Source organism: Lissotriton vulgaris, chromosome 5, assembly GCF_964263255.1.
Source record: "Lissotriton vulgaris chromosome 5, aLisVul1.2, whole genome shotgun sequence".
Lineage (NCBI taxonomy): Eukaryota > Metazoa > Chordata > Amphibia > Caudata > Salamandridae > Lissotriton > Lissotriton vulgaris.
The window spans coordinates 1,594,523,998-1,594,550,338 of record NC_141693.1 but is presented as its reverse complement, the minus strand read 5'-3'; the positions used below and the strand labels follow the sequence as shown (position 1 = coordinate 1,594,550,338).

The following is a 26,341-nucleotide window of genomic DNA, read 5'->3' as shown; positions in this document are numbered from 1 at the left end:
ATTTCCATGTCCCAATTCACCCAGCGCACAGAAGGTTCCTACGCTTCACAGTAGCCAAGAGCCATTTTCAGTTCAGAGTCTTGCCGTATGGCCTTCGTTCTGCTCCATGGATTTTTACGAAGGTGCTGGCACCTGTAGCAGCATTTCTGAGGAAAAACCACTTCCAGGTCTTCCCTTACCTGGACGATTGGTTACTGAAGGCCCCGACCAGAGCATTAGCGCAGGACGCGGTGCAGGCTTGCACCACTCTGTTCCACAATCTGGGTCTCACCTTGAACAGGGAGAAATCCACGCTGCTGCCGTCACGGACAGCGCGGTTCCTGGGAGCAATGTTGGATTCGCAGCTCTCAAAGGCATTTCCGACTCAAGAGAGGATTCAGAAACTGCAAAGATTAGCAGGAAACCTTCAAAGAAAAAAGTGTCTTTCTGTACGCAGCTACAAGTCGCTGTTGGGGGTGATGTCATCCTGTATCCCTCCGATCCCGCACTGCAGGCTCCGGATGCGCCCCCTGCAGGAGCAACTGGACCTCCAGTGGCAACAAGTGCACGGATCGTTCGACGACAAAGTAGTGGTCACTCGAGAAATGAAGGAGGCAGTGCGTTGGTGGTCGAATCAACAAAACTTATGCCGAGGTCTATCCTTCGCAAGCGTTCCATCGCCTCACATACTGACGACGGATGCGTCATTGGAGGGATGGGGAGCCGTGATGCAGGACCTGCAGGTCAGCGGCCATTGGTCTCCAAGCGACCAAAAGCTACACATCAACCTGTTGGAGCTGAGAGCGATCAGGCTAGCCCTTCAAGCCTTTCTTCCGCGTCTCCGGGGTTCACAGGTGCTAGTCAGGACGGACAACACCACGGCTATGCATTATGTGAACAAGGAAGGAGGGACGAGGTCACTCCCCTTGTCGCGAGCGGCTCAGCAGATTCTGGAATGGACAATTCTTCACGGAATTTCTCTGAAGGCGGAGCACTTACCAGGAGTGCTCAACGAGGGCGCAGACAGACTGAGCAGGCTCGCCTCAGTCAGTCATGAGTGGGAGCTGAAACAACAAGTTCTGGATCTACTCTTTCAAAAATGGGGCACACCAGAGGTGGACCTTTTTGCAACGCCCACCAACAGAAAGTGTCCAGCCTACGCCAGCAGGTTCCATCACCAAGGCTCATTGGGCGATGCCCTATCGATAGCCTGGACGGGGAGGTTTCTCTATGCATTTCCACCGATTCCCCCTGCTTCCTCGACTCATCAGGAAAATGAGAACGAAACCATGCAAGCTCATCCTGATAGCCCCGGCATGGCCAAGACAATTCTGGTACACCGAACTACATCTGCTATCGCTAGTACCTCTGATAAAGCTAGAGGATGTTCCGGATCTCCTGGCAATGTCCGGAGGACAAGTTTGGCATCCAGACCCAAGGTCGTTGCACCTGACTGCATGGCTCCTGACCAGCGAGAATACACGAATGTCCCTCTTTCCACTGAGGTCAAAGACATCCTCTCTCAGGCGAGGGCTCCGTCCACAAACAAAACATACAGATTGAAGTGGAAATGATTTTGTATTTGGTGCAGAAAAGAAAAGATTGATCCTTTCACGTCACAACCTCATCAGCTCCTGCCTTACCTACTCTCGCTAGCTAAGTCTAATCTGTCCCATTCTACTATCAAGGTTCATTTAGCGGCGATTTCGAGAATCAGAAGATCGGATTCTGGTCCTTCTTTGTGGTCTGCGAGAATTGTCAAACAATTCCTCAAAGGCCTGTTCAGGGTCTATCCACCAGTGCGATCTCCTCCTCCAACATGGCATCTAAACTTAGTCCTGGCTCAACTAATGAAGTGACCTTTTGAGCCGATTCACCGCTCAGACCTAAAATTCTTATCATGGAAGTTAGCTCTACTCTTGGCCCTCACATCAGCGAGGCGAGTGGGGGAGATGCAAGCCCTAACTATCCAAGAACCGTTTTTGCAGTTCAAAAAGAACACTACCATCTTAAGGACGAACCCAAGGTTCATTCCCAAGGTCCCCACTGACTCATCTAAATGAGCCTGTCATCCTAAAAACATTTTTTCCGAACCCAGTCACTCCAGCAGAAAAGACATTGCACACTCTGGATTTGCAACGCTGTCTAAAGTTCTACATAGACCGCGCCAAAGACTTTAGAAAATCTTCGCAATTGTTCATTGCTTTCGGCGGTCCAAACAAGGGTCTCCCTCTGTCCAAACAGGGGATCTCGAGATGGATTTCAAGTGCCATTCTGCATTGCCACAAGTTAGCAGGGAAACCTCTAGTGGGCAAGATCCGTGCTCACTCGACGAGATCAGTGGCTTCTTCTACGGCCCTCTTTGCGGGGGTACATGTCAAGGACATCTGCAGGGCTGCTACCTGGAGCAGCGTGCACACGTTCACTAAGCATTATTGCTTAGAGTCTTTGCAGCAGGATGATGCGGCTGTGGGCCAGGCTGTCCTGAGAAACCTCTTCAAGTGATGGGTGAGCTTTCCTTTCTATCCCACCTTCCATGGGTGACACATTTTGTACTTTTCTTGCTAATGTTATGATGTACTGCTTTACAAAATGTGTTTATGGTGTTTACTGCTTGCTATTCTGATACAAAGCATGGGAATCTATGAAAGTTCCAATACTGGGGCAAGAAAACAAGTTACTTACCTGTAACTTTGGTTCCCCAGTATTGGTAACTTTCATAGATTCCCATGCGCCCACCCACCTCCCCGGGGAAAGCTCAGCCTTCAGCAAGTATGGTGTCTAGCACACTACGGCTACGAAAATCTGAGGCTCTGAGGTTCCTTCAGGAAGGTTCTAAGGGTGAGGCTCTTCTGATTGGCTGACGCCTAGAGTTTGGTCTCTTTTACAAAAAGAGGCTGATATGTTACAAAAGGGAATGAGGCCTAGGCCTTTCCTTTCTCTTTTGTACCTACTACTATGATATTTTTTATTACCGAGACTCCCTGTCCGACGACGGGGAATGATACAAAGCATGGGAATCTATGAAAGTTACCAATACTGGGGAACCAAAGTTACAGGTAAGTAACTTGTTTTCTTCAACCGCGAGGATTAAAATGCTCTTGAGTATATGGTATGGGGATATCATAGAACAACTATAAGGACATGGTTCCGAAAGCTGCAGAAAGGCTCATCTCATGCTAGAGCCTCATCTCACATAAAACCAAGCACTCTGCCTCTAGGATTGTTAAGGCCTGCCATAGGAGTGACTTAAAGGTATATATGTATCTATATGTAAAGGTAGGTATAGGGATACTACACCTAAGCAAGGGGTGATTACACAACCTTGCCCCAGCTAAGTGATCAGCCAGTTGTGTCAATGTGAGTGGCCAGCCAGGGATGGCATAATACATGCTGCAGCCACTGGTAGGCCTTGGATGCACCTATGCTCTGGGTACCTATATTACACTGTATAGGGCTCATAAGGTGACCCAATGTCCAATTGGTAATGTACCTAAAGTACATGGTATTGAATTTAGAGAGAGCACAGCTGTGCTGTGGGTCTGATTAGCAGGCCCACAGCCACATTAAGTCGAAAACCAGTAAAGCAAAAAGCAAAAAGTGGGGTGACCATAGGAAAGCAGACCCTACTCTCCTACAATGGGTGACGAGGAGGATTGGCAGGGGTCCGGGGACCCTCTGGCACGTGAGTCCCAGCCTTCCCAGGACTGGGCAGGTGAGCTTGGGGATGCCAGTGGTCTGGACACTTCGCCCGGCACTGATTTTTCTCCCCTCCTACCATGGCTATGGAGGAGGGGGCTGCCTATAGTGTTGTGCTGACGCGGGCTGCCAAGGCCTTGGGCCTTGAGCTCCCTGTCGCGGCCGTGAGGACTAACCTCCTCACTGAGGTCCTTAAACCGCAGGCAAGCTCGGCTGAGCCTCTGCTGCCGTTTAATGAGGCCTTGTCGGACGTTCTCCTGGGCATTTGGTCCAAGCCCACTACAGGTTCGCCTGTAGATAGGAACTTTGCCAGGCACCACCGCCCGGCTCCGGGCGAGCCTTGCTTCCTGTCCACCCACCCCACTCTCGAGAGTCTGGTCATCCAGGCCTCCAACTCCCAGACTGAATTCCCGTCGACTCCCCCCGATCGGAAATCCAAGAGGTACGAACAGTATGGTAAAAAGATGTTCTCCTCCATTAGTTTGGGGTTGCGGTCAGACAACACTGCGTGCCTCTTGGGCCGTTACACCCACTCTCTGTGGGACATGGTCGCGGACTTGCTGCAGCAATGTCCGGAGGGGGTCCGGACGAAACTCGCCCAATTCCTTGCGGAGGGCTGAGACGCAGCGCAGTATTCCATCCGGTGTGGGCTGGATACCACGCACTCACTGGGCAGAGCGATGACAACGACGGTGGCGATTCGACGCCACGCCTGGTTGAGGTCCGCCCACTTTTTGGGAGCTGTCCAGAATACTCTTATGGACATGCCGTTTGATAGCCGTCGCCTCTTTGGCGACAAGGCAGACCATGCGCTTGAGCGCTTTAAGGACTCCAGGGCTACGGCCAAGTCCTTGGGCCTCTCGGCCCGCGCCAGCAAACTGCCGCCTTTCGTCCTTTCGTGGCCAAGGAAGGGGCGCCCCCACATGTCCTGCCAGCCACGGGCCGCAGACTACCATCCAGCGCGGTGGCGGACGTGGAAACCGCCGTGGCGGCGGTCGGGGTCAACGGCGAGGCAATTCCACACCTGCCCCTGCAGCATCCGCCTCCAAACCCTCCTAGTCCGAGCTTTCAGACCCATGTGACGCCAGTGGGGGGCAGGTTTCACCATCACCACCACCACCGCTGGCGCACGGTCACATCGGACAGGTGGATGCTGCAAATCGTCCGAAGGGGCTACTCCCTCCCCTTCGAGGCGACCCCTTCTGCCATGCCACCACAGTACCACCGCATGTTGGGGTATCACTTGAAACTTCTACAAGAGGAAGTTACGGCGCTCTTGGCCAAGGGGGGCATTGAGCGCGTTCCTTGGCCAGATGTAGGGTGTGGTTGTTACTCCCACTACTTTCTGGTACCCAAGAAGGTCAAATGGGGTCTACGCCCTATCTTGGACCTGCGGAACGTCAACGGCTTCCTCCGGAAGGAGAAGTTCAAGATGCTGACTTTGGCTCAGGTCTTAGCTGCCCTGGACTCGGGAGACTGGATGGTAGCGTTGGACTTGCAGGACTCTAATTTCCACATTCCCGTCCTCCCGGCCCACCGGCGTTACCTTTGGTTCACAGTAGGCCACAAGGTGGTGTTGATGAGGGCAGCCAAGGCCTTGGACCTTGAGCTCCCCGTCGCGGCCTTGAGGACTAACCTCCTCACTGAGGTCCTTAAGACGCAGTCATGCTCAACCGAGCCTCTGCTGCCGTTTAACAAGGCCTTAACTGACGTTCTTTTGGGCACTTGGTCCAAGCCCGCTACGGGTTCGCCCGTAGATGGGAACGTGGCCAGACGCCACCGCCCGGCCCTGGGTGACCCATGTTTCCTGTCCGCCCACCCCACCCCTGAGAGCCTGGTCATACAGGCCTCCAATTCCCAGACCACATTCCCGTCTGCCCCGCCGGACAGGGAATCCAAGAGGTATGAGCAGTATGGCAAAAAGATCTTCTCCTCCCTTAGTCTGGGACTGTGGTCTTCCAACAACGCATGCCTCTTGGGCCGCTACACCCACTCTCTGTGGGAGACGGTGGCGGAGGTGCTGCCAGAGTGCCCGTTGGAGGTACGGGCCAAACTCGGCCAAGCCCTTGTGGAAGGCTGGAATGCAGCCAAATATTCGATCAGGTGTGGGCTGGATACCACCGACTCGCTAGGCAGAGCGATGGCTACAACAGTGGAGGTGAGACGCCACGCCTGGCTGAGATCCGCCAATTTTTCGGCAGATGTCCAGAACACACTGATGGACATGCCGTTCGATGGCCGTCGCCTCTTTGGCGGCAAGGCAGACCACGCGCTTGAGCGCTTTAAGGACTCCAGGGCTACGGCCAAGTCTTTGGGCCTCTCGGCCCCGCGCCAGCAAACGGGTGCCTTTCACTCCTTTCGTGGCCAGGGAAGGGGCGTCCCCTCACTTGCCGCCAGCCACTCGCCGCAGTCTAACATCCAGCTCGGCGGCGGCCGTGAAAACCGCCGTGGTGGCGGTCGGGGAAACAGGCGAGGTCAGTCCACACCTTTCCCCGCAGCATCCGCCTCAAAACCCTCCTAGTCCGTGCTTTTCGGCCCATGTGACGCCAGTGGGAGGCAGGGTTTGCCATCACCACTCTCACTGGCGCACTGTCACTTCGGACAGGTGGGTGCTGCAGATCGTCCGGAGGGGCTACTCCCTCCCCTTCGAGACGACTCCTCAAGCCATGCCACCCCAACACCACCGCTCATCAGGGGATTACTTGCGGCTCCTGCAGGAGGAAGTTTCGGCCCTCTTGGCCAAGGGGGCCATCGAGCGCATTCCTGGGCCAGAAGTAGGACGTGGTTGCTGCTGCCACTACTTTCTGGTACCCAAGAAACGCAAAGGGGGCCTACGCCCTATCTTGGATCTGAGGAACGTCAACGGCTTCCTCCGGAAGGAGAAGTTCAAAATGCTGACTCTGGTCTTAGCTGCCCTAGACCCAGGAGACTGGATGGTAGCGTTGGACTTGCAGGACGCGTATTTACACATCCCGGTCCTGCCGACCCATCGGCGTTACCTGCGGTTCACGGTAGGCCACGAGCACTTTCAGTTTACCGTGCTCCCCTTCGGCCTTACCAGCGCCTCACGGGTGTTCACGAAGGTGATGGCGGTGGTCGCAGCTCATCTGCGCAGGTTAGGGGTCTCAGTCATCCCCTACCTCGACGACTTGTTGTTGAAGGCGGGCTCGCCCCAGACGGTAGTCAGCCACCTCCAGACTACGGCGGATCTCCTGCACCAGCTGGGGTTCTCCATCAATGTGCCGAAGTCACACCTGTGTCCCTCTCAGAAGCTTCTTTTCATCGGAGCGCTCTCGACTCTGCGCAGTTTCGGGTTTACCCGCCCGAACAACGGGATCGGGATATACAGGCTCTGATTCCAATCTTCCGGCCTTTATCCCGGGTTTCGGTCAGGTTGACGCTGCGGCTTCTGGGGCTGATAGCCTCCTGCATCCTTCTGGTGCATCAAGCCAGGTGGCGGATGCGGGCTCAGCAGTGGGACCTGAAGTTTCAGTGGGCCCAGTGTGAGAAGTTGGCCTGATATGTAGTGCTCACTATTCTAGTGATCACTGTGTATCATTCAAAACGACCCTTATTGATGATATGTTGTAAGTCAACCTTATAGACCAGCTATCCTAGTAGCATGGACAAGAGCAGTCTTTAGGCTAAACTCTAGAGGGCGTGTTAAGCCAGCTGTTATACCATCACATATACCCCTTGAACACCAAGTGAAAGGACACCACACAAGTTGTTATGAAAATAAAAGGATATTTATTTATAACACAACAGCCCTGGACTCTTTATGAGGACAGGGTGCTAAGCACCATACAAAGCTCTTAAAGAAATACTGAAAGTCGCACAATTTACACAAATGCCCGAGGGGCACGAAAAACCATATACTATGGAAGTGGAATGCAAATCACTAGCAGGTAAGTAACAGTTCTCAGAGACTTTAGAATCGCTAGGCCTACAATGCTGAACCCTTAGATTAGAAGCAGGAGGCCTAGGGGCGCCGTGTGCAGAGTGGGAACTCTCACGCGCAATGCGGGACAAAGTCTATGGATGCTAGGAAATACAAAGTTAGTGTTCTCGGGCGAACCCGACTAGGTAGGTCAAAAACGAAAGTGGATCTAGACACTTAGAGAGTTGTTCTACGCTGGAGCACCATGGTACTCGTTTACCTAGCCCAGGGGCTGCGGCTGCATAGGGTTCAAGTGTCGCCGGGAATCCTCGTTGACGAACCAGGAGCCTGAAGTGGAAGTTGCTGGCAGGCGACCAGTGAAGATGTTCCGGGCTGATCCAAGGACTGGATCAGTGAAGAAGAGTACCTGTAAGCAGAGGGGACCAAGTTCTGAATCACTAGCCAGTGATTAGGTGGGCACCAGGATGGCACCGGACAAGGTCACTCAGCCAGGCGAAGAGGTGACACTGGATTCTGCTGCTGCACGGACCAGGGGCGCTGATGTCGACCAGGCTGGAGGTCTGCGAGCTGTCCCACGTCGGATGTCTGCTGCTGGCGATGCTGGATCCGGTAAAGGAGGCAACAAGCCTTGGCTACGGCAAGCCCACGTGGCGACACAAAATGGCGTCTGGAGTGGACCAGGATGGTCCGAGGAAGGTCCCCATCAGGAGGAGACTAGGGCCAGTCTAGAGGAGCTAGACCAGCGGTGAAACAAACGTAGGACGTCGTCTGGAGGGTCACTAGCCACCGGGCAAGTGACCGGACAACGTGGCAAGCGACACAGAAGCAAAAGGGCCCCACGCAGATCTGGTGGATGCTGGGGGGCTGGTCTTCGGTGCTCGTGCTGCTTGGGGTTGGGGCTTCTCTTACCCCAGTGCACCCACTCGAGGGTCCCTCGGCGGTCGTGCTAGGTCAGTGTTGTGCTGGTTCTGATGGTCGCCGGGTCCACTGGTCTCGTCGCACCCACGGTTCTCAGCTGTGCTGTAGAGGCAGGTAGAGGTCAGAGAGGGCAGGGGGTCCGGGTCTCGTCGTGCTGGTCGGTCTGGTTCCGGAAAAAGGACTGGCAGCAAACTGCAAGATACTTAGTTGGTGCCTGCTGCTGCAGGGTGACTACTCCTTAGTCACAAGGGAGAAATCTTGAGAAGAAGTCTTGAGTTCCTTTCGTAGAAAGTAGTTTCAGGATTCAAAGATGATCTAATTTGGGAAGGGGGCCTGCTCCTACCTTTATCCTGCAAAAGGGGGCAGGCACGCGACTAGGTTCAGCCCATGGGTGGGACCAGGAGGGGGGTGGTAACACCCCTCTCCTTTGTCCAGTCTTTCCCAGCTCAGGGGCTGGTGTGCCCCTGGAACTGGTTCAAACCGGCAGATGCATAGTGAGCACCGGGGTGCCACTTGCAGTTACCTTCCTATTCAGCCCTGCCTACCTAGGATACACAAAACCCTGTCTGGGATGGTGCTAGCACCGCCCCTGACAGGAAACCCTTTGTCCAAGCTCTCCTCGCTGGAAGGACTCCCAGCAGCAGGAGGTCAGACTTGTGTCTGTGGTGGCAGCATCCATTTTGTGATGCTGAGGCTCAAGTTAACTTTAACCGGGGTTCACAGTTACATACATGTTGTGTCCCTCTAGAAGGGTGGAATGCTAACCCCGTCACCAGAATTGGCGAGGGGTTAGTATTCCAATTCGTATGACACCTTACTCGACATGTTTTGCTAAAGCGATACCAAAGATAGCAAATAACCGCGAGGATTATAATGCACTTAAGAGTATATGGTACGCGTTATCATAGAACAGCTATTAGGACTTGGTTCCGCAAGCTGCAGACGGGCTCAGCTCATGCCAGAGCACCATCTCACATAATTCCAAGCACTCTGCCTTCAGGGTTGTTAAGGCCTGCCATAGGAGTGACTGATAGGAATACATGTGTCCATTTTAAGGTTAGATATAGGAATACTATATCTAAAGCAAAGGGTGATTACACCACCTTGCCCAGCTGTCGTGCAGCCAATTGTCAGATTTAGATGGCCAGCCAGGGGTGGCATAATACATGCTGCAGCCCCTGGTAGGCCCTGGGTACACCTATGCCCTGGATGCCTAATGTATACTGTACAGGGACTGATAAGGTGGCCCAGTGCCAATTGGTAAATGCCCCTAAGGTACATGTGTCATTTTAGAGAGAGAACAGCTAGGCTGTGGGTCTGATTAGCAGGCCCACAGCCAGGGAAAGTCGTAAACCAGTGAAGCAAAAGGGAAAAATCTGGGGTGATCATAGGATTGCAGACCCTACTCTCCTACACTAAGGACTAATCTTAAATAAATTTCCAAAAGTCCCATCTGACTTTCACCTTAATGAGCCTATAGTCCTGCGGTCTTTCTTCCCGAATCCACCTTTCCGCAGCAGAGAGGTCTCTCCACTCTCTTGATCTCAAACGCTGCCTTAAGTTCTACATCCACCGAACAGACACATTTCGGAAGTCTAACCAACTCTTCGTTGCCTTTAGCAGACCTAGGAAAGGTCTTCCATTGACTAAGCAGAGCATTTCACGTTGGATCTCTGCAGCTATTACTTTCTGTCAAAAGCAAGCAGGACATCCTCTGCATTCCAAGGTTCATGCTCATTCCACTAGCGCAGTCTCAACCTCCATGGCGCTCTTTGCGTGAGTGCCCATCATTGACATATGCAGAGCGGCGACATGGAAGACGCCGCATACGTTCACCAGGCACTACTGCTTGGATATTGACCTTACGAAAGATGCAGCAGTGGGACAAGCTGTGCTCCGTCATCTATTTCACTAGAGGTGAGCCTTCTCTTTCATCCCACCTTCCTACAGTCTACTTGCACATTTCTCTTTTATATTGCATTTTGGTACCTTTTGCATTTCACAATTGATATGTTATTATCTAGTAAGGTTTCATGTTGTACCATTCAAAATGTGCTCGTTATTGCTCGCTACTCTGATTCAGGCATGTGAATCTATGAAAGATACCCATAATACTGGATAAGAAATGCGTTTCCTTACCTGTAACTGCAGTCATCCAGTATTGGTATCTTTCATAGATTCACATGCAACCCACCCACCTCCCCTGGAAGGGCTCACCTTAGTTTCTCTCAGTAGTATACTACTTACCACTGTGCTTTTGAAAATCTGAGGGTCTAGGGCTCATTCCAGGAAGGTTCTAGAAGGTGGTGTTATAGCTGATTGGCTCTTGGCCAAAGTTTGGTCCTTTTTACAAAAGGACATGGATATGTTACTAATGAGGCCTCTTGCCCATTACTATATATATATATATCTGGCATGTGAATCTATGAAAGATACTAATACTGGATAACTGCAGTTACAGGTAAGTAACGCATTTCTTCATCGAGCTCCCATGCAAAACAATGGTACTTAACTTACTCTGCTTTTTTTCTTCTCTTTACCAATTCAGTTTGTTTTCCAACTTCCTTAGCTACAGAGACATGAGGCATGTTTGTAAAGAATATTAAAATACATCTGAATGTTGGGCATATTGTGCTTTTTTTTGCAATAACCTGAGCTCAGCTGAGTCAATAAATGCACACCCTTGCTGAGTGAGCACCTGTATATATCCTTAGTTCACCTTGCCTTGCATTTCTATCTTCCATTTGTTATGTACTTCAACTGTTCTCTGCCTGGCATCCTGTATCTTTGTGTTCTATTCTTTAGTTTGATCCCTGATAATCCCTCTACAACAATCTTGCATCTTCAGTTATCTTGTTTAGTTTTCTGTCCTTCCGTCGCAACCTTCAATTCTAGCTTCATCTCCATACACCTCTATATCTTCACTTCTGGCCTTTCTTGCTTCCATCCCTCTACTAGATCCTCTAGAACTGTCCTCATTCAGTCCTTCTCATTGTCACACTGTTTCTCCTTGTCTTTAAAATAGTACTTTAAATGAACAAACTGATCTTGTTTTCTCAAATTTCTTTTTAGGGCCGGTGTCCCATGGTGTAATGAGCTTTTGATTGAGTGCCAGAAATTGATGGAGGAGCAAGCAGTTGGCCCGTCCCAGTCATTGAACATCCCATTGGCAAACAAGGCTTTGTAAGCTTGAAGATAGGAGTGTAAGGCATCATAGCCCTCACTTGTTCCTGGGACAGTCTTGGATCCTCATCTTTCCCATCTCTCACCCCATTGAAACATGAATCTTCATATTATCTATGTTTCAGTTCCAGTTATTTTGCTCCTCAATTTTGTTTGGTGCACCTAAATAATGCCATGAGCACTACCTCACCCTTTATTCTACCCAGATATGTTATTTTCAAACTTGTTTTTGCAGCCACATTTAAAGCTTGGGCAGAGTGTGCTGAATTTTAAATGAAAAATGATTTTCAGAGAAAATGTGTTCTGTTATAATACATATGAAATATAAAGATAAATTAAAATGTATTTCTTGAAATCTAGTTCTATTGATCTGGTTTTTATTAAACGTTTGTACTCTGCTGGTACTCTGTTATGTTTACCCCTTCTAGGATAGTTCATGTTTACCAGTCTGTAAACTGTTGACGATTTGAGGGGTCAAGTGATAGGCTGTCAGCTGGAGGAGGAACATCAGGCTTGTTTTTCCTGTAATTAAAGGTGATGGCCCCTCTGCTGCCTCGTAGGGCATCTTGAATGTTCCAGGATAAACTTTGACATTCATATGACCAAATCAATTTGACAATATTATTATTATTATTATTAGGGAGATTTATAAAGCGCCTGGTGTACGCCTACAGGCGTGTCCCCACGCTATGAAAAGTGGAGTAAGCAGTCCAAGCAGCCAGCACAACCGTCTACCGTCTGAATAAGTGAGTCTTAAGTTTTGTTCTGAACATGAGTTCTGAGGACTCCAAGCGTAACTCTGACGGAAGGTCATTCCACTGCTTCGCTACCAGATATCTGAATGACCTTTCTCCCCCCCCCCCCCCCCCCCCCCCCATACGTGCCTTCCTAATTTTTGGAATTTTTAGAAGACCTGTGCAGGAGGAGCGCAGAGTCCTTGTAGGCTCATACCTGGTGACCAGACTCTGTAGCGGGGCAGGGGCTTTGCCACCCAGGATGCGGTGACACGTGGCAAGGGCTCTGAATTCCACCCTGCTCCTAACAGGAAGCCAGTGTAAGGCCTGAAGTGCTGCCTTAGAGGGAGATCTTTTAGGAAGCCTCAAAATAAGGCGAGCAGCAGCATTTTGCAGCACCTGAAGGCGGTTGAGAGCCTTTCCCGTGGCCCCCAGATACAACAAATTGCCGTAATCCAGGCGTGAGGTGACTAAGGCATGCACCAGCGTCTGACGAGCAGAAATGTGCAGGAAATCCAAGACCTTTCTCAGAGTTCTTAGAACTCCGAAACATGTCCCCACCACTCGGCCAATCTGGGGGCCAAAGGCAAGGTCAATGTCCAACCACACCCCAAGATTCCTTACTTCCTGGCAGGCAACAGGCGTCTCTCCTAGGCAGGGCGGCCACCACGCCGACGTCCATACAGATGGGCATCCCCCTACCACGAGCACCTCGGTCTTACTGCCATTGAGTTTTAGGCAGTTGGCGGACATCCAGGTTGCCAGTTCTTGCATGCACACTCTGAAATTGTCCGCCATCAGCCCGGGTGCGCGGGAGAGGGAGATGACCAGCTGCGTGTCGTCGGCATAGGACACCAGACGTAGTCCATAGCCTTCAACTATGGCCGCCAGCTGGGAGACATACAGGTTGAACAGTGTCGGGCTCGGGGACGAGCCCTGCGGCACGCCCTGGCCCAACCCAATCTCCCTAGAGTAGCACTCTCCCTGGCGGACCTGAAAGCATCTGCCTGTCAGGAAGGACCGGATCCACCCAAGTGCAGCCCCTGAAACTTCTCCATCATTCAGACACTGTAGCAAGGTGGAATGAGCTACAGTGTCGAATGCTGCGCTTAGGTCCAAAAGGATCAGAGCCATAGTCTGGCCCTCATCCACTCCCTGCCGTAAGGATTCTACTGCCATTAGCAGCGCTGACTCAGTCGAATGCCGTGGGCGGAAGCCGAACTGAGAGTCATGGAGTAGGGAGGCTTCCTCTACAAAGCCCATCAGCTGGAGGTTTGCAATTTTTTCAGCAACCTTTGCCATATATGGCAAAAGAGAAATAGGGCGGAGATTGTCCAGCCTATCATAGTTGATATTGGGCTTCTTTTGAAGAGGAAGGACTACTGCCCGCTTCCAGGCCTCAGGGACACTATGGGTCTCAAAAGGGGTGTTCAGGAGGTGGCGGATGTACGGCTTCAAAGTAGGCAAACTGCCCATCAGGCGCCTAGGAGTAGTAGAATCTTTTGGGGAGCCTGATTTTATCGAGCCACAGATCTGAATGAGTTTTTCAGTAGGCGGGGTGACAAATGTAGTTAACATCTGGTGCCCTCCCCTTACCCCACATTCCTCTACAATCTCGGAGGCTATGGTGGCTTGACTAGGAAAGGCCAAGTAAATAGTTGCCACTTTATTAGCAAAAAACTCTGCCACTCGGTTACAGCTATCCACCGTACAGAATTCCTCTGGGACTGCTGCAGGCTTCCCTACCGAGAGAGACTTGTAAATTAAAAACAGTTCCTTCGAGGAATTTTCTGCCTCCTTAATCCTAGTGTCAAAATACAGCTTTTTAGCCTTTCTAATTAGTCTATGGTAGTTGCGCCTGCTTACAAGATAGTCCATCCTCTCCACTGTCTTTCTGCGCGTTTACATGCGCTCTTGGCCATTCGCACCTCTTCTGTGTACCAAGATGCCGATTTCAGGGCTCGTCCCTCCGATCTAACCAGGGCGAGCGGGGCAACCTGGTCTAGGGCAGCCATGATGCGCTTATTCAAGTTATTATTAGCTGTCTCCACATCCTCGCCCCCCGGATAACCCCCCATCGTAAGTGCCTCATTAAACCTGACTTGGGAGAAGTTAGCCCATCTCCGCCTTGGGTGATGTAGTACTACCTGTTCCGGTACTATAGTTCCCGGAATGTAGATCGAGAAGGGCACCAGGTAGTGGTCCGACCAGGGAATGGGTACGGGGGTCGCAGCCTCCATCTGTTCCCAGTTGGCAAAAATGGGGTCCAGTAAGTGGCCCCGTAAGTGGGTGGGAAGTTTGCCTATCAGCTCAAATTGAAGCGCACTCATTGCTTTGCAGAGGTCCCCGGCCATCTTATCCACAGGGTCGTCCAAGTGTAGGTTAAGATCACCCAACACCAGGAACTTATCCGTGCGCAGGGCTACCTCTGTGATGCCTTCGACCAGGCTATCAACGAATCCGGCAGCTGAGCCAGGAGGCCTGTATATCAGGAGGCCCTTCACACTGTACCCCCCATTGACCTGAATGGAAAACTCACCCACCTCACTATTAGTGATAGCCGTCGGCTCAAAATGGCAGCGTAAGCCCTGCCTGGCAGCAATGGCTATCCCTCCACCTCTCCCCTTCGGTCTATCTTGCTGTACCAGGGTATAGCCCTCCGGAATGGCTTCGAGGGCCTCTGGGGAAGAGTCACAGTCCAGCCATGTCTCCGTAAAGAAGACTAGATCCCATTGTTTTTCACTAAGAAGATCATGGATGTCCAGTCTATGCCCACGCAGCGACCGGACATTTTAGCAAACCACAAACCAGCTTATGATATTCTTTTTTAGCCGGCTTAGACAGGTCAAAAGAGAACTGGCAGTGTTTGCAACCCATGTTCTCATCAACTCTTACGCTATGCAGACAAGATCTGCTAGTGCACGAGTTGCGGAGGGACAGCAAGTCATCTCTGCTCCAACATAAGTGACCTTTCTGTGGAGCAGGGGGCATGGCCCTGGCCCGCATCCGGCCGCGGACGGGCGCAGACGGGCTTGACTTAAGCGTGACTTTGGCGCGCCTTTGTTGCGCCCGCTGCGCGGCCGAGGGTAAATCCGTCTTTTATTCCCCACAGCGTGAGTGCCTCAGGAGCACTAGAGCGCTAACCGGCCCCCCGCGCACCGGAAGTGGCGTCTCGACCTTCCTCGCCCTCCGCGCAACGGTGCTAGCCACCGCGTCGGACCAGGGCGGGAAGGAGGGAAGAGATCAGCCCTCGGCGTCGGAGTCTGTCAGGTAAGCCTGCGAATCAAGTCCAGCAGAGTGTGTTTAAACAGGGAAGCCTTAATCGCTGTCCCATGAAAGCCTCTGTGCAATAGCTATTCCAGCAGCAAGGTTAAAACCAAATTAAAGTTGCATCAGAGTAAAACGATTTAAAAACTGCCTCAGCGCCGAGCACAGTGGCTGTAGACACTGCCACTGCCTACTCACCACCACGCGACCGGCTCCTTCGGTGCCTTTTATTTCCCACAGCGTGAGTGCCTCAGGAGCACTAGAGCGCTAACCGGCCCCCCTGCGCACCGGAAGTGGCAGTCTCGACCTTCCTCGCCCTCCGCAACGGTGCTAGCCACCGCGTCGGACCAGGGCGGGAAGGAGGGAAGAGATCAGCCCTCGGCGTCGGAGTCTGTCAGGTACGCCTGCGAATCAAGTCAAATAGCAAGGGATTCTGAAATTCTATGCTCGCAGTTGGCTTGATGGAGAGGAATGCAAGTGTCCTGCTTAAAGCATGGAGAATAGCCTTTGGACATTCTAATTTTGCACCTGCATCACTTGATCTAATTAGAATTACTTGAAAACATTGAGCTGCAAAATAAAAGCCCAGGATTAAAGACTCTTTAAGCAGAGTATATCGAGTGATGTTGAAACCGTAATTGTGAAATTTTATTCCTAGAGAGAGAGGTACTCAATTGCACTGCAGCATATGGATGGTATGAGTCCAGTCTTGAAATGGCCAGGCAGGATTTTTATATTAACATTTTTCATGATGTTCGTTCAGGTGAGAAGTGCAGTGAAGCTGAACTTTAGATGCTATTTCAGTTGATATAAATGTAAGTTTAGAATCTCCGGGAAGCATGTTTTACCATTGTACTTGGCCTAATCGAGTCAGAAGTGGAAATTATCCTCACACCAGTTGCCTTAAACGCTGCTTCTCCAAGTCTAAAAAACATTGACTTCCAGCACAACCCAACCCTCTTTTCATTAAGTTTGGTTCCCAGCAAGGTTCTGGGATTGTCTCAACAGCTTAAAAGTGACATCTAACAGCTCCTGTTTTCACATTTCAATGAGACGGGGAATGGAAGTTGTGAGAAGTTGGCCTGATATGTAGTGCTCACTATTCTAGTGATCACTATGTATCATTCCAAACGACCCTTATTGATGATTGGTTGTAAGTCAACCTTTTAGACCAGCTATCCTAGTAGCATGGACAAGAGCAGTCTTTAGGCTAAACTCTAGAGGGCGTGTTAAGCCAGCTGTTATACCATCACATATACCTAGGCTGTTCGGAATTCGGTTAAAACCGACTGTAGCCGAAAGTACACTACTAAATGAAAAACAGCTGGCCCGGTTTAAACCGAGTGTCACTGTTTTTTTCATAGTTGGCGTGGGGAAGAGGAGCTGTTGTGATCTGCGGTCTGCCGTCTGCCTTACTGCGGCCGCACGCGAGTAATTCAGAGGTCTTTAAATAGACCATTTGCTTAACGAGGCTTTGTTGTTCTTTCGCCCCTTCTCAGAGCCCCTGGGGGCGAAGCTGAGCACAGAAACAGTCTTTGTTAATTGAGGTTTTGGCACCTGTCTGGGTACAAGACAACAGCAAAACACGACGGGCCTAACCCTGTAGAATCTATACTTATTTTAGCTTCCCATTTTTCTTCTGGAACGTCTTTGTGTGTACATTAAGAGTATTGATGCGCTTTGTACCATGAAAATCAAATAATATAAATATATTTTTATGGAAAAGGGTGCTTCCTGCACACGTTTTAAGATGCGTTTCAGGTCCTTTGTTGAAAACAAAAATGTTCAAATGGTAGAAAATAATGACAACCCTCACTTCGGAAGTTGGCGTTGGGTTTGCTTTGTAGTGACTTTGGGGCACAATATCTTCAATACACGATACCAAATAGCCAAGAAATATAAGATTAACAGACATAAATAGTAAAATTACAGTAGCAAGAAGATATGCACCTTTCACTTGCATGCTGTATTTACCTCCTAATGCCCTAATGCCCTACGTATTGGATTTTAAAATCCTGGTCCTCCGTGTATGATATGCATGTGTTGTGTGTATGATGGGACGGTGCATCTTCAAGTGTATCTCTGCCTGGGTGTTTATAGTCTGTGCATGGTGCGTACGTCCCTCTTTTGTGTGTGAAGGCTATGTTTTTTGTTTGTGTGTGTGCCTGGTGTGTGCTTTTCTTCTGTGCATGGTGCGCGCTTGTATGTGTGTGAAGGACAGTGTTTGTTCATGTGTATGTCTGCCTGGCGTGTGTGTTTAGTCACCAGCTTCTGTACATGTGTCACTCAGTGTGCGGAGTGGCCTGCACCGGTCCTGCCTGCTGCTGCCATCACGGAACATGCTTCGGATGCCCCTGCCTCGCCCCAGAGCACAGCACATGCACAGGCAACGCACGCACATGTAGCCTGTCTCTCTAACCACACAAGACATCTATCCCCGTAATACATTTCCCCACACGTAAGTCCCTTACCCCACACAGGTAACTCACACTATCGTTTCTGCACTTTTGTTACTCGCCAGTCCATTTGTTTTCTACCTTCCCTTAGTCATTGTGTCCCTGGATGAATATTTTTCACAGTAACGTTTAAAAAATGTAATTGGGTTGTCAAAAAACGTTTTCTTTTTGCTCCTATTGGTTGTTATGCGTCATTTTTTTTATTTTCGTTCAATGGAGAACGTCCCCGTCCCCCCCTTGCAATTTTTAAATTGACAAGGTGCTAGCGCACACCCACGCTCGTCTGACAGTTGCTGGAGAAAAAGTCAGAGCCTCTAAACAGGCCACCACTGGTAATCCAGCTCACGGCACAGCCCCTCCCCCCTGCCCCTGCAACATTAGTGCTCGCCCCGAGGCCTTACTGTCGCGCTCACCCAGGATGGGAGGAAACCCACCACATGCCGTGCCTCTTCAGTTTGTCCCATTGTCCTACTGCACATGACAATGGGCAAGCTAGGCCGATAAAACACCTGTGATGTAGGCCAGACAAGCGAGTCCCTGGCCTTTCTTTCCACTCAAAGCTTCATTTACATAGCGCTCTTTACAGATTATGCAGTCTCGGGGGCGCCCCAGGCTGCTGGAAGTCCACATTTTCACATAAATGTAGGTACTGATCCGACCTCACCTCCCTCCTAGTCCTCGTGCCAGTGCAGTCCTGATGGCAAAGAGCAGCTGCTGGATCTCCACACAGGCTCAGAAATGTCCACGGCCACTCCATATGATGCCCCTTTCGATCAGGAGCCAGGAGCTAACATGCACTACACTGAAGTGATGAATCAAATGAAACCTGTTGACCACCTGGGAATTATGTGGGATGATGGCTGCTCCTAAACAATATGATAACTCGAAGAGGGACTGGGGGCTTTTTTAGAGTTTCAGCATACATGCCCCAATAATGATAAATACAAGAAGGAATTCAGTCATTTCCTAACTCTGACGTACTATGGAAGCACGGCTGCACTCTGGCACACTCTTGAAGCAGGTACTACATAACATTAATGGCTGCTGTGTTTACAAAGAGGACTTGGAGTTTATCTGGGAGATTGGGTGGCCGGTTCCAGAGATAGCTGGGAGCCTCTGGCCCTTTAAGGCAGGAGGACCTTGCCACTCAATAGTTGGAGACATTTGATAAGACATGCAAACACCCCCACCCCGCACCCTGTCCCATCACAAGACAAAGGCCGGCTGCAAAGTGTCCCCATTACAAACAATCCTCCTTTGATATTTTATTTGCAGGTGGTGCCAGGGTCTGGGGTAGTGAAGCAAAAAGGAAACGCCATCACAAGCTGCACACACCTTGACCCGTCTGCACGATCCTTATCTCAGGCCTCAACTGCTTCTGAGCTCAGGAAACGGAGGCCGAGGGAGGGGACAGCAGGCTGAGGGTGTCTCTTTAAAAATAAAATTAAGAAAATGGACAAAGAACCTGAACGAAATTATCCTGTGCATCCTCAGATTGCAGACCGATAGCTTGTAGACCCGGGTATGCAGGGAAACTGTGGACAATAGAAATGACAATGGCATTCATACCAACTAGCACTTGCACCAAACTGCCACCCCACCTACTCTCATACCCGCAGCATTCCCGCACTCCAACACAGACCACCACAATCGCACCCACACCATCTCCCCACACTCCTACCTCCAGCACTACATGCCCACTAACACCTACAGCGTTCTCACATTCCACAAGGACAGCCACACACACACACACACAAGCTCCCTACACTCCCACATCCAACTCCACGCACACACTGACTTACAGCGTTCTCACATTTTCATCCATGTGCACATCTACTCCTACACCACCTCCCGAAACTTACTCCCTTTTTCAATTCCACATCCAGCTTGCACACCATCCTTACACAGATGCATACCACCACCATCCCACAAATACAGCGAGGACAGTGTCTCACAGGCGCAGTCAATGCGAGGTGCCTCTCTCTGATAGCATTGCAAGGAGAGGTGCAACTTATGGACACTGCTCTCACAACAAGAGAAGCCTGACACTGACACTACATAGACTGAGAGGTATCTCAGAATGGGGTAGAACTGAGATGCCATCTACAGCCCCGGCTGTACGCAGCCACAGTCAAGTTTCGAAACTCACACCACATCCACCTCTTCACGAGCACCTTTGTGGCAGTCATTTATTTACACATGTCTGTGGGAGGAACGTGCTGCAGCGCTGTAGGCATCAGACCAATGCTTATACCCTTAGAATTGGTAGTTAAGCATCTTCTGTAGGGCCTCTGTTGAGGGATTCCTTGACTTGATATAGCATAGATGGTTGCACGAAATGTCTTCCAGAAACAAGCAATAATAAAAGCATAGCGTTCCATAAACACCGGTAAAACACTGTTTTAGTTATTTTTTATGGCGCGAAAACGAGTAACCACTGAAAAGCACTGTTTTTATGAGATATTGAAATCACTGGAAAACACTGAAAAAACACCACCAGAATTTACCAAAAATAGAAACTGAAAACCAGAAAGCCTACATATACCCCTTGAACACCAAGTGAAAGGACACCACACAAGTTATGAAAATAAAAGTATATTTATTTAGAACACAACAGCCCTGGACTCTTTATGAGGACAGGGCGCGAAGCACAATACAAAGCTCTTAAAGAAATTCTGAAAGTTGCACAATTTACGCAAATGCCCGAGGGGCACGGAAAACCATATACTACAAAAGTGGAATGCGAAATACTAGCAGGTAAGTAACAAGATCCAGAGGCTTCAGGATCGCTAGGACTGGACTACTGAACCTTCCGATTACGAGCAGGAGGCCTAGGGAGATCGGGTGCAGAGTGTGCACTCTCACGCGGGATGCGGGGCAAAGTCTATGGATGCTAGATTTCGTAAAGTTAGTGTTATCGGACGAATCCGACTAGGTAGAGCTGAAACGAAAAAGGATCTGGACACTTAGATAGTTAAGCTATGCTGGAGCACCGAAATGCTCAGGTTACCTAGCCCAGGGGCTGCGGCTGCATAGGGCTGAAAAGACGTCGGGAATCCTCGTTGCAGTCTATGGAGCCTGAAAGAAGTTGTTGCTGGCAGGCGACCAGTGATGAAGTTCGATGTGATCCAAGCCTGGATCGGTGATGATGGATACCTGTAAGCAGAGCGGACCAAGTTCTGAATCACTAGCCAGTGATTAGATGGGCACCAGGATGGCACCGGATGAAGTCACCTCAACCAGGTGAGTGGGTGACGCTGGGCTCTGCAGTCTCTCGGACCAGGAGGCGTTGTCGGCGACCACGATGGAGGTGCGAGCTGTCCCACGAAGGTATCTGCTGTCGGCGATGTTGGACCCAGGATTGGGGCAACAACTCTTGGCAAATGCAAGCCCACGCGGTGGACTCAAAATGGCGTCTGGAGTGGACCAGGATGGTCCGGAGTGCTCCTCTGTTGGAGGGGAGCAAGGGCCAGTCTGGAGCAACCAGACCAGCGATGGAAGTGTCATCGTTCGTCGTCAAGAGGGCTACAAGCCAGCAGGCAAGTGGCCGGACAACGAGGTGAGCAGCAAAGAGCAGAAGGGCCCCACGCAGATCTCGTGGATGCTGGGGGGCTGGACTTCGGTGCCGGAGCTGCTCAGCGTTAGGGCTTCTCAAACCCCAAAGCACTCCCTCGAGGATCCCTCGGCGGTCGTGCTGGATAATAGTCGTGCAGTTCTGAAGATGGCCGGTCCCTCGAGGTCTTGTCACACCCACAGATCTCAGCTGGGCTGATGATGTAGGTAGAGGTCAGAGGTGCCAGGGAAGCCGGGTCTCGTCGTGCTGGTCGGTCTGATTCCAGAGGAAGGACGTGCAGCAAACCGCAGTGTTCTTAGTTGGTGCCCGCAGATGCAGGGTGACTACTCCTTAGTCACAAGGGAGAAATCTTAGGAAGAAGTCTTGAGTTCCTTTCGTAGAAAGTAGTTTCAGGATTCAAAGATGATCTAATTTGGAAGGGTCCGCGCTCCCCCCTTTATACTAAAGAAAGGGGCTGGTACGGGACTAGGTCCTGCCCATGGGTGGGACCAGGAAGGGGGGTGGTTACACCTCTCTCCCATGCCGGACTTTTCCCAGCTCAGGGGCTGGTGTGCCCCTGGAACTGGTTCAAACTGGCAGATGCACAGTGAGCACCGGGGTGCCACTTGCAGTCACCTTCCTATTCAGCCCTGCCTACCAAGGATACACAAAACCCTGTCTGGGATGGTGCTAGCACCGCCCCTGACAGGAAACCCTTTGTCCAAGCTCCCCTCGCTGGAAGGACTCCCAGCTGCAGGGGGTCAGACTTGTGTCTGTGGTGGCAGCATCCATTTTGTGATGCTGAGGCTCGAGTTAACTTTAACCGGGGTTCACAGTTACATACATGTCGTGTCCCTCTAGAAGGATGGAATGCTAACCCCGTCGCCAGAATTGGCGAGGGGTTAGTATTCCAATTCGTATGACACCTTACTCTACATGTTTTGATAAAGCGATACCAAAGATAGCAAATAACCGCGAGGATTATAATGCACTTAAGAGTATATGGTATGCGATATCATAGAACAGCTATAAGGACTTGGTTCCGCAAGCTGCAGACGGGCTCAGCTCATGCCAGAGCACCATCTCACATAATTCCAAGCACTCTGCCTTCAGGATTGTTAAGGCCTACCATAGGAGTGACTGATAGGAATATATATGTCTATTTTAGGGTTAGATATAGGTATACTATATCTACAGCAAAGGGTGATTACACCACTTTGCCCCAGCTGTCGTGCAGCCAGTTGTGTCAGATTTAGATGGCCAGCCAGGGGTGGCATAATACATGCTGCAGCCCCTGGTAGGCCCTGGGTACACCTGTGCCCTGAGTTACAGGGTCTGATAAGGTGGCTCAGTACCAATTGGTAAATGCACCTAAGGTACACGTGTCAATTTAGTAAGAGAACAGCAAGGCTGTGGGTCTGATTAGCAGGCCCAAAGCCAGAGAAGTCGTAAACCAGTGAAGCAAAAAGCAAAAATCTGGGGTGATCATAGGATTGCAGACCCTACTCTCCTACAGAAGTTCTCCAGTATTTGGGTGTCTTTCATAGATTCATATGCCTGAATTATTCCCCATCGTCAGAGTGGGTGTCCCACGGTACATAAAAAAGCAATAATATGCCTATAGAAACACCAAAACCTTGGTAATAACAAACCAGGAAAGAAAGTAGCCCAAGCTACAGTACTAAAAACTTCCACACTCATGACTATCCTAGTCACTTTGTATAGGCCAAACTGCAGCCAATCAGGCAACAGCACACACAAGAATGTTCTCCCCAGAGGCTCAGGCTCTCAGATTTTCTACCGCACGTCGTGTGAAGGGAGTCTCCCTGAGCTTTGCTCAGTTCTTCATAACTTTGGTTTTTACCTTCTAAAAGATGTCTTCTTCAAAATACCTCTTCAGGGCTTGTGATTCTTGTGTGAAGCTGAGGCTGTTTAAGGAGGATATTCCCAAGAAATGCATTTATCATTTATATCCAGATCATGAGATAAAGGAGTGTAAGATCTGCAGAACCTTTCCTCAAAAGACCCTCAGGGACAGGGAGGGTCGTCTTCTCCTGGTGCTCCAGAAGATCAAGGACCAGGATAACCCCCTTTCTGAGGTAAGAAGTATAGCCTCTGGGTCAACTATGTCCTCTAGAAAGAGGAAGCCTGAGGTTGAGAAGACTTCTCCTGGGGCAAAGGTGTTGAGGAAAGCCCAATCCTTTCAGGATTCTGGCTTGCCTTCTACGTTTACTTCTAAAAAGGCTTCTCCACCTTTTAAATCTTGTCCTGGTACGCCCCTGAGAAAAACTGGAAAATCTTCATCCTCCAAGGCAGCTTCTCATAAAATATTACCTCGGATAAAGACCTCATCTACTTAATGGTAGACGATGGCTCCACCGTCGCCGTTTCTTAACGTCAACGCTTCTTCGACATCAACGGTAATATTCTCCTCACCAAGACCTGAAATGGTGATGTCTTCAGCTTCCTCACGGTCGACGCTGGTTCAGGTAGCGGTTCGTCCCATCTCGTCGACGAAGATAGTGCCATCGATCGTCGACGCCCCTCCGTCGAAGAAGATTTTGAAGGTACCGTTGACGAGCGCTTCGTCGTCGACACATGCGTCGACGAAAGTCATACCGTCGACGTGCTCATCGTCGACGAAGACCACCCTCCCGTCAACGACATCATCGTCGACGAAGATTACATCATCGACAGCCACACAGTCGATGAAGATTACCTCGTCGTCAAAATATTCGTCGACGACGATTGCCTCGTCGCCGAAAGCATCGTCGAGGTCGACAAATTGCTGTTCCAAGGACAGTTACTGGTTTTTCTCCATCCACGACACCGACGACGGTGGCACCGTCGACGCCTCCTCTATCAGCTTGTACAGACCTGCAAGTGTGGTCAGCTATGCCGCCTACAGTCCCTTTACCTTCGCGGTCTACAACAGCTTCATTGCTAGAAAGACAGGGATCATCCTTGTGAGAAGTTGGCCTGATATGTAATGTCCACTATTCTAGTGGGCACCCTGTATCATTCCAAACAACCCTTATGGTGATGGTTGTAAAGTCAACCTTACAGACCAGCTCTCCTAGTGGTAGCATGGACAAAGCAGTCTTAGGCTAATACTTCAGAGAGCATGTGAAGCCAATTGTTTTACCAATAATAACCCCTTGAATACCAAATGAATGGACACCACACAAGGTATATATCAAATATATATGTATTTATTACGAACACAACCCCTCTGCACTCTTTATGAGGTCAGAGTTCAAGATACTTATTCCACCAAACAGACGGTTCAGGTGAAAAAGAACACAATTAACACTTAAACACTAGACATTAGAATAAAAAAACTAAATAAAGAAGAAGCCTATATACACATTGACGAATTATCAAAATCAGTTATAATTTATTATATAAATATTTTTCATAAAAAGCTCAAAAAAGAACCATAGCGCTCAAAGAGGAGTTGGCAAATACAAAAACAAACATTTCACATGCCAAACTAGTGGCTAACAGACAAACATTATCAATACAAAAGGAACAGCAAAGACAAAATGATGTGTCCTTTATGAATTATGGCCACAAAAAGCGTTGACGGCGTTTCAACCGCATGGGAACTACTCGGTCATCTTCAGGACAGATAATTTTTGAGCATACAATTTCTTGTTCTACAGCCGGCCAATCAAAAATGATTTAGCAGGAAGGTCGAAATTCCACTCCAACAACTGCAGATTTGGAGCCATCCAATATTTAGGATCCAGGTATATTTACTAAATGACTCCAATGGCAGGAACTCAATACACTCAATACTTCGGCCCGACGCCGTCGGGTGCTTCGCCCCAACGCCACCGGCGCCTTCGGGCCCGGTGCCGCAGGGCCCCACAGTCCCGACACCGCCGGCGCCTTCATGTCCAGCACCGCTGGGCCCAACTCTCCCGACGCCGCCGGCGCCTTCGGGCCTGGCGCCGGCGGACCCCACTGGACCCACTATGAGATCTGGGTCGTCGCCGGTGGACCTTATAACCCCCCTGTAGGAGAGTAGGGTCTACAATCCTATGATCACCCAGATTTTTTGCTTTTGTTTCACTGGTTTACGACTTTCTCTGGCTGTGGGCCTAGCTGTTCTCTCGCTAAATTGATATGTGTACCTTAGGTGCATTACCAATTGGAACTGGGCCACCTTGTCAGACCCTGTAACTCAGGGCATCGGTGTACCCAGGGCCTACCAGGGGCCGAAGCATGTATTATGCCACCCCTGGATGGCCATCTAAATCTGACACAACTGGCTGCGCGACAACTGGGGCAACGTGGCGTACTCGCCCTTTGCTTTAGATATAGTATACCTATATCTAACCCTCAAATGGACACCCAAATTCCTATCAGCACTCCTATGGGATGGTGCTAGCACCGCCCCTGACAGGAAACCCTTTGTCCAAGCTCCCCTCGCTGGAAGGACTCCCAGCTGCAGGGGGTCAGACTTGTCTGTGGTGGCAGCATCCATTTTGTGATGCTGAGGCTCGAGTTAACTTTAACCGGGGTTCACGGTTACATACATGTCGTGGCCCTCTATAAGGGTGGACTGCTAACCCCGTCGCCAGAATTGGCGAGGGGTTAGTATTCCAATTCGTATGACACCTTACTCGACATGTTTTGATAAAGC

General features: G+C 50.2%; 1 protein-coding gene across 1 annotated transcript in view; it reads left to right on the top strand.

The window, feature by feature from the left end:
* Window positions 1–12,039, top strand: part of IPO4 (importin 4) — a 2,281,504-nt gene extending 2,269,465 nt beyond the window's left edge. Inside the window, exon 31 of the mRNA XM_086923725.1 lies at window positions 11,570–12,039. The gene's annotated coding sequence lies outside the window, so the exon portion shown is untranslated. The remainder of the gene's footprint in view (window positions 1–11,569) is intronic.
* Window positions 12,040–26,341: the final 14,302 nt, after the last annotated feature.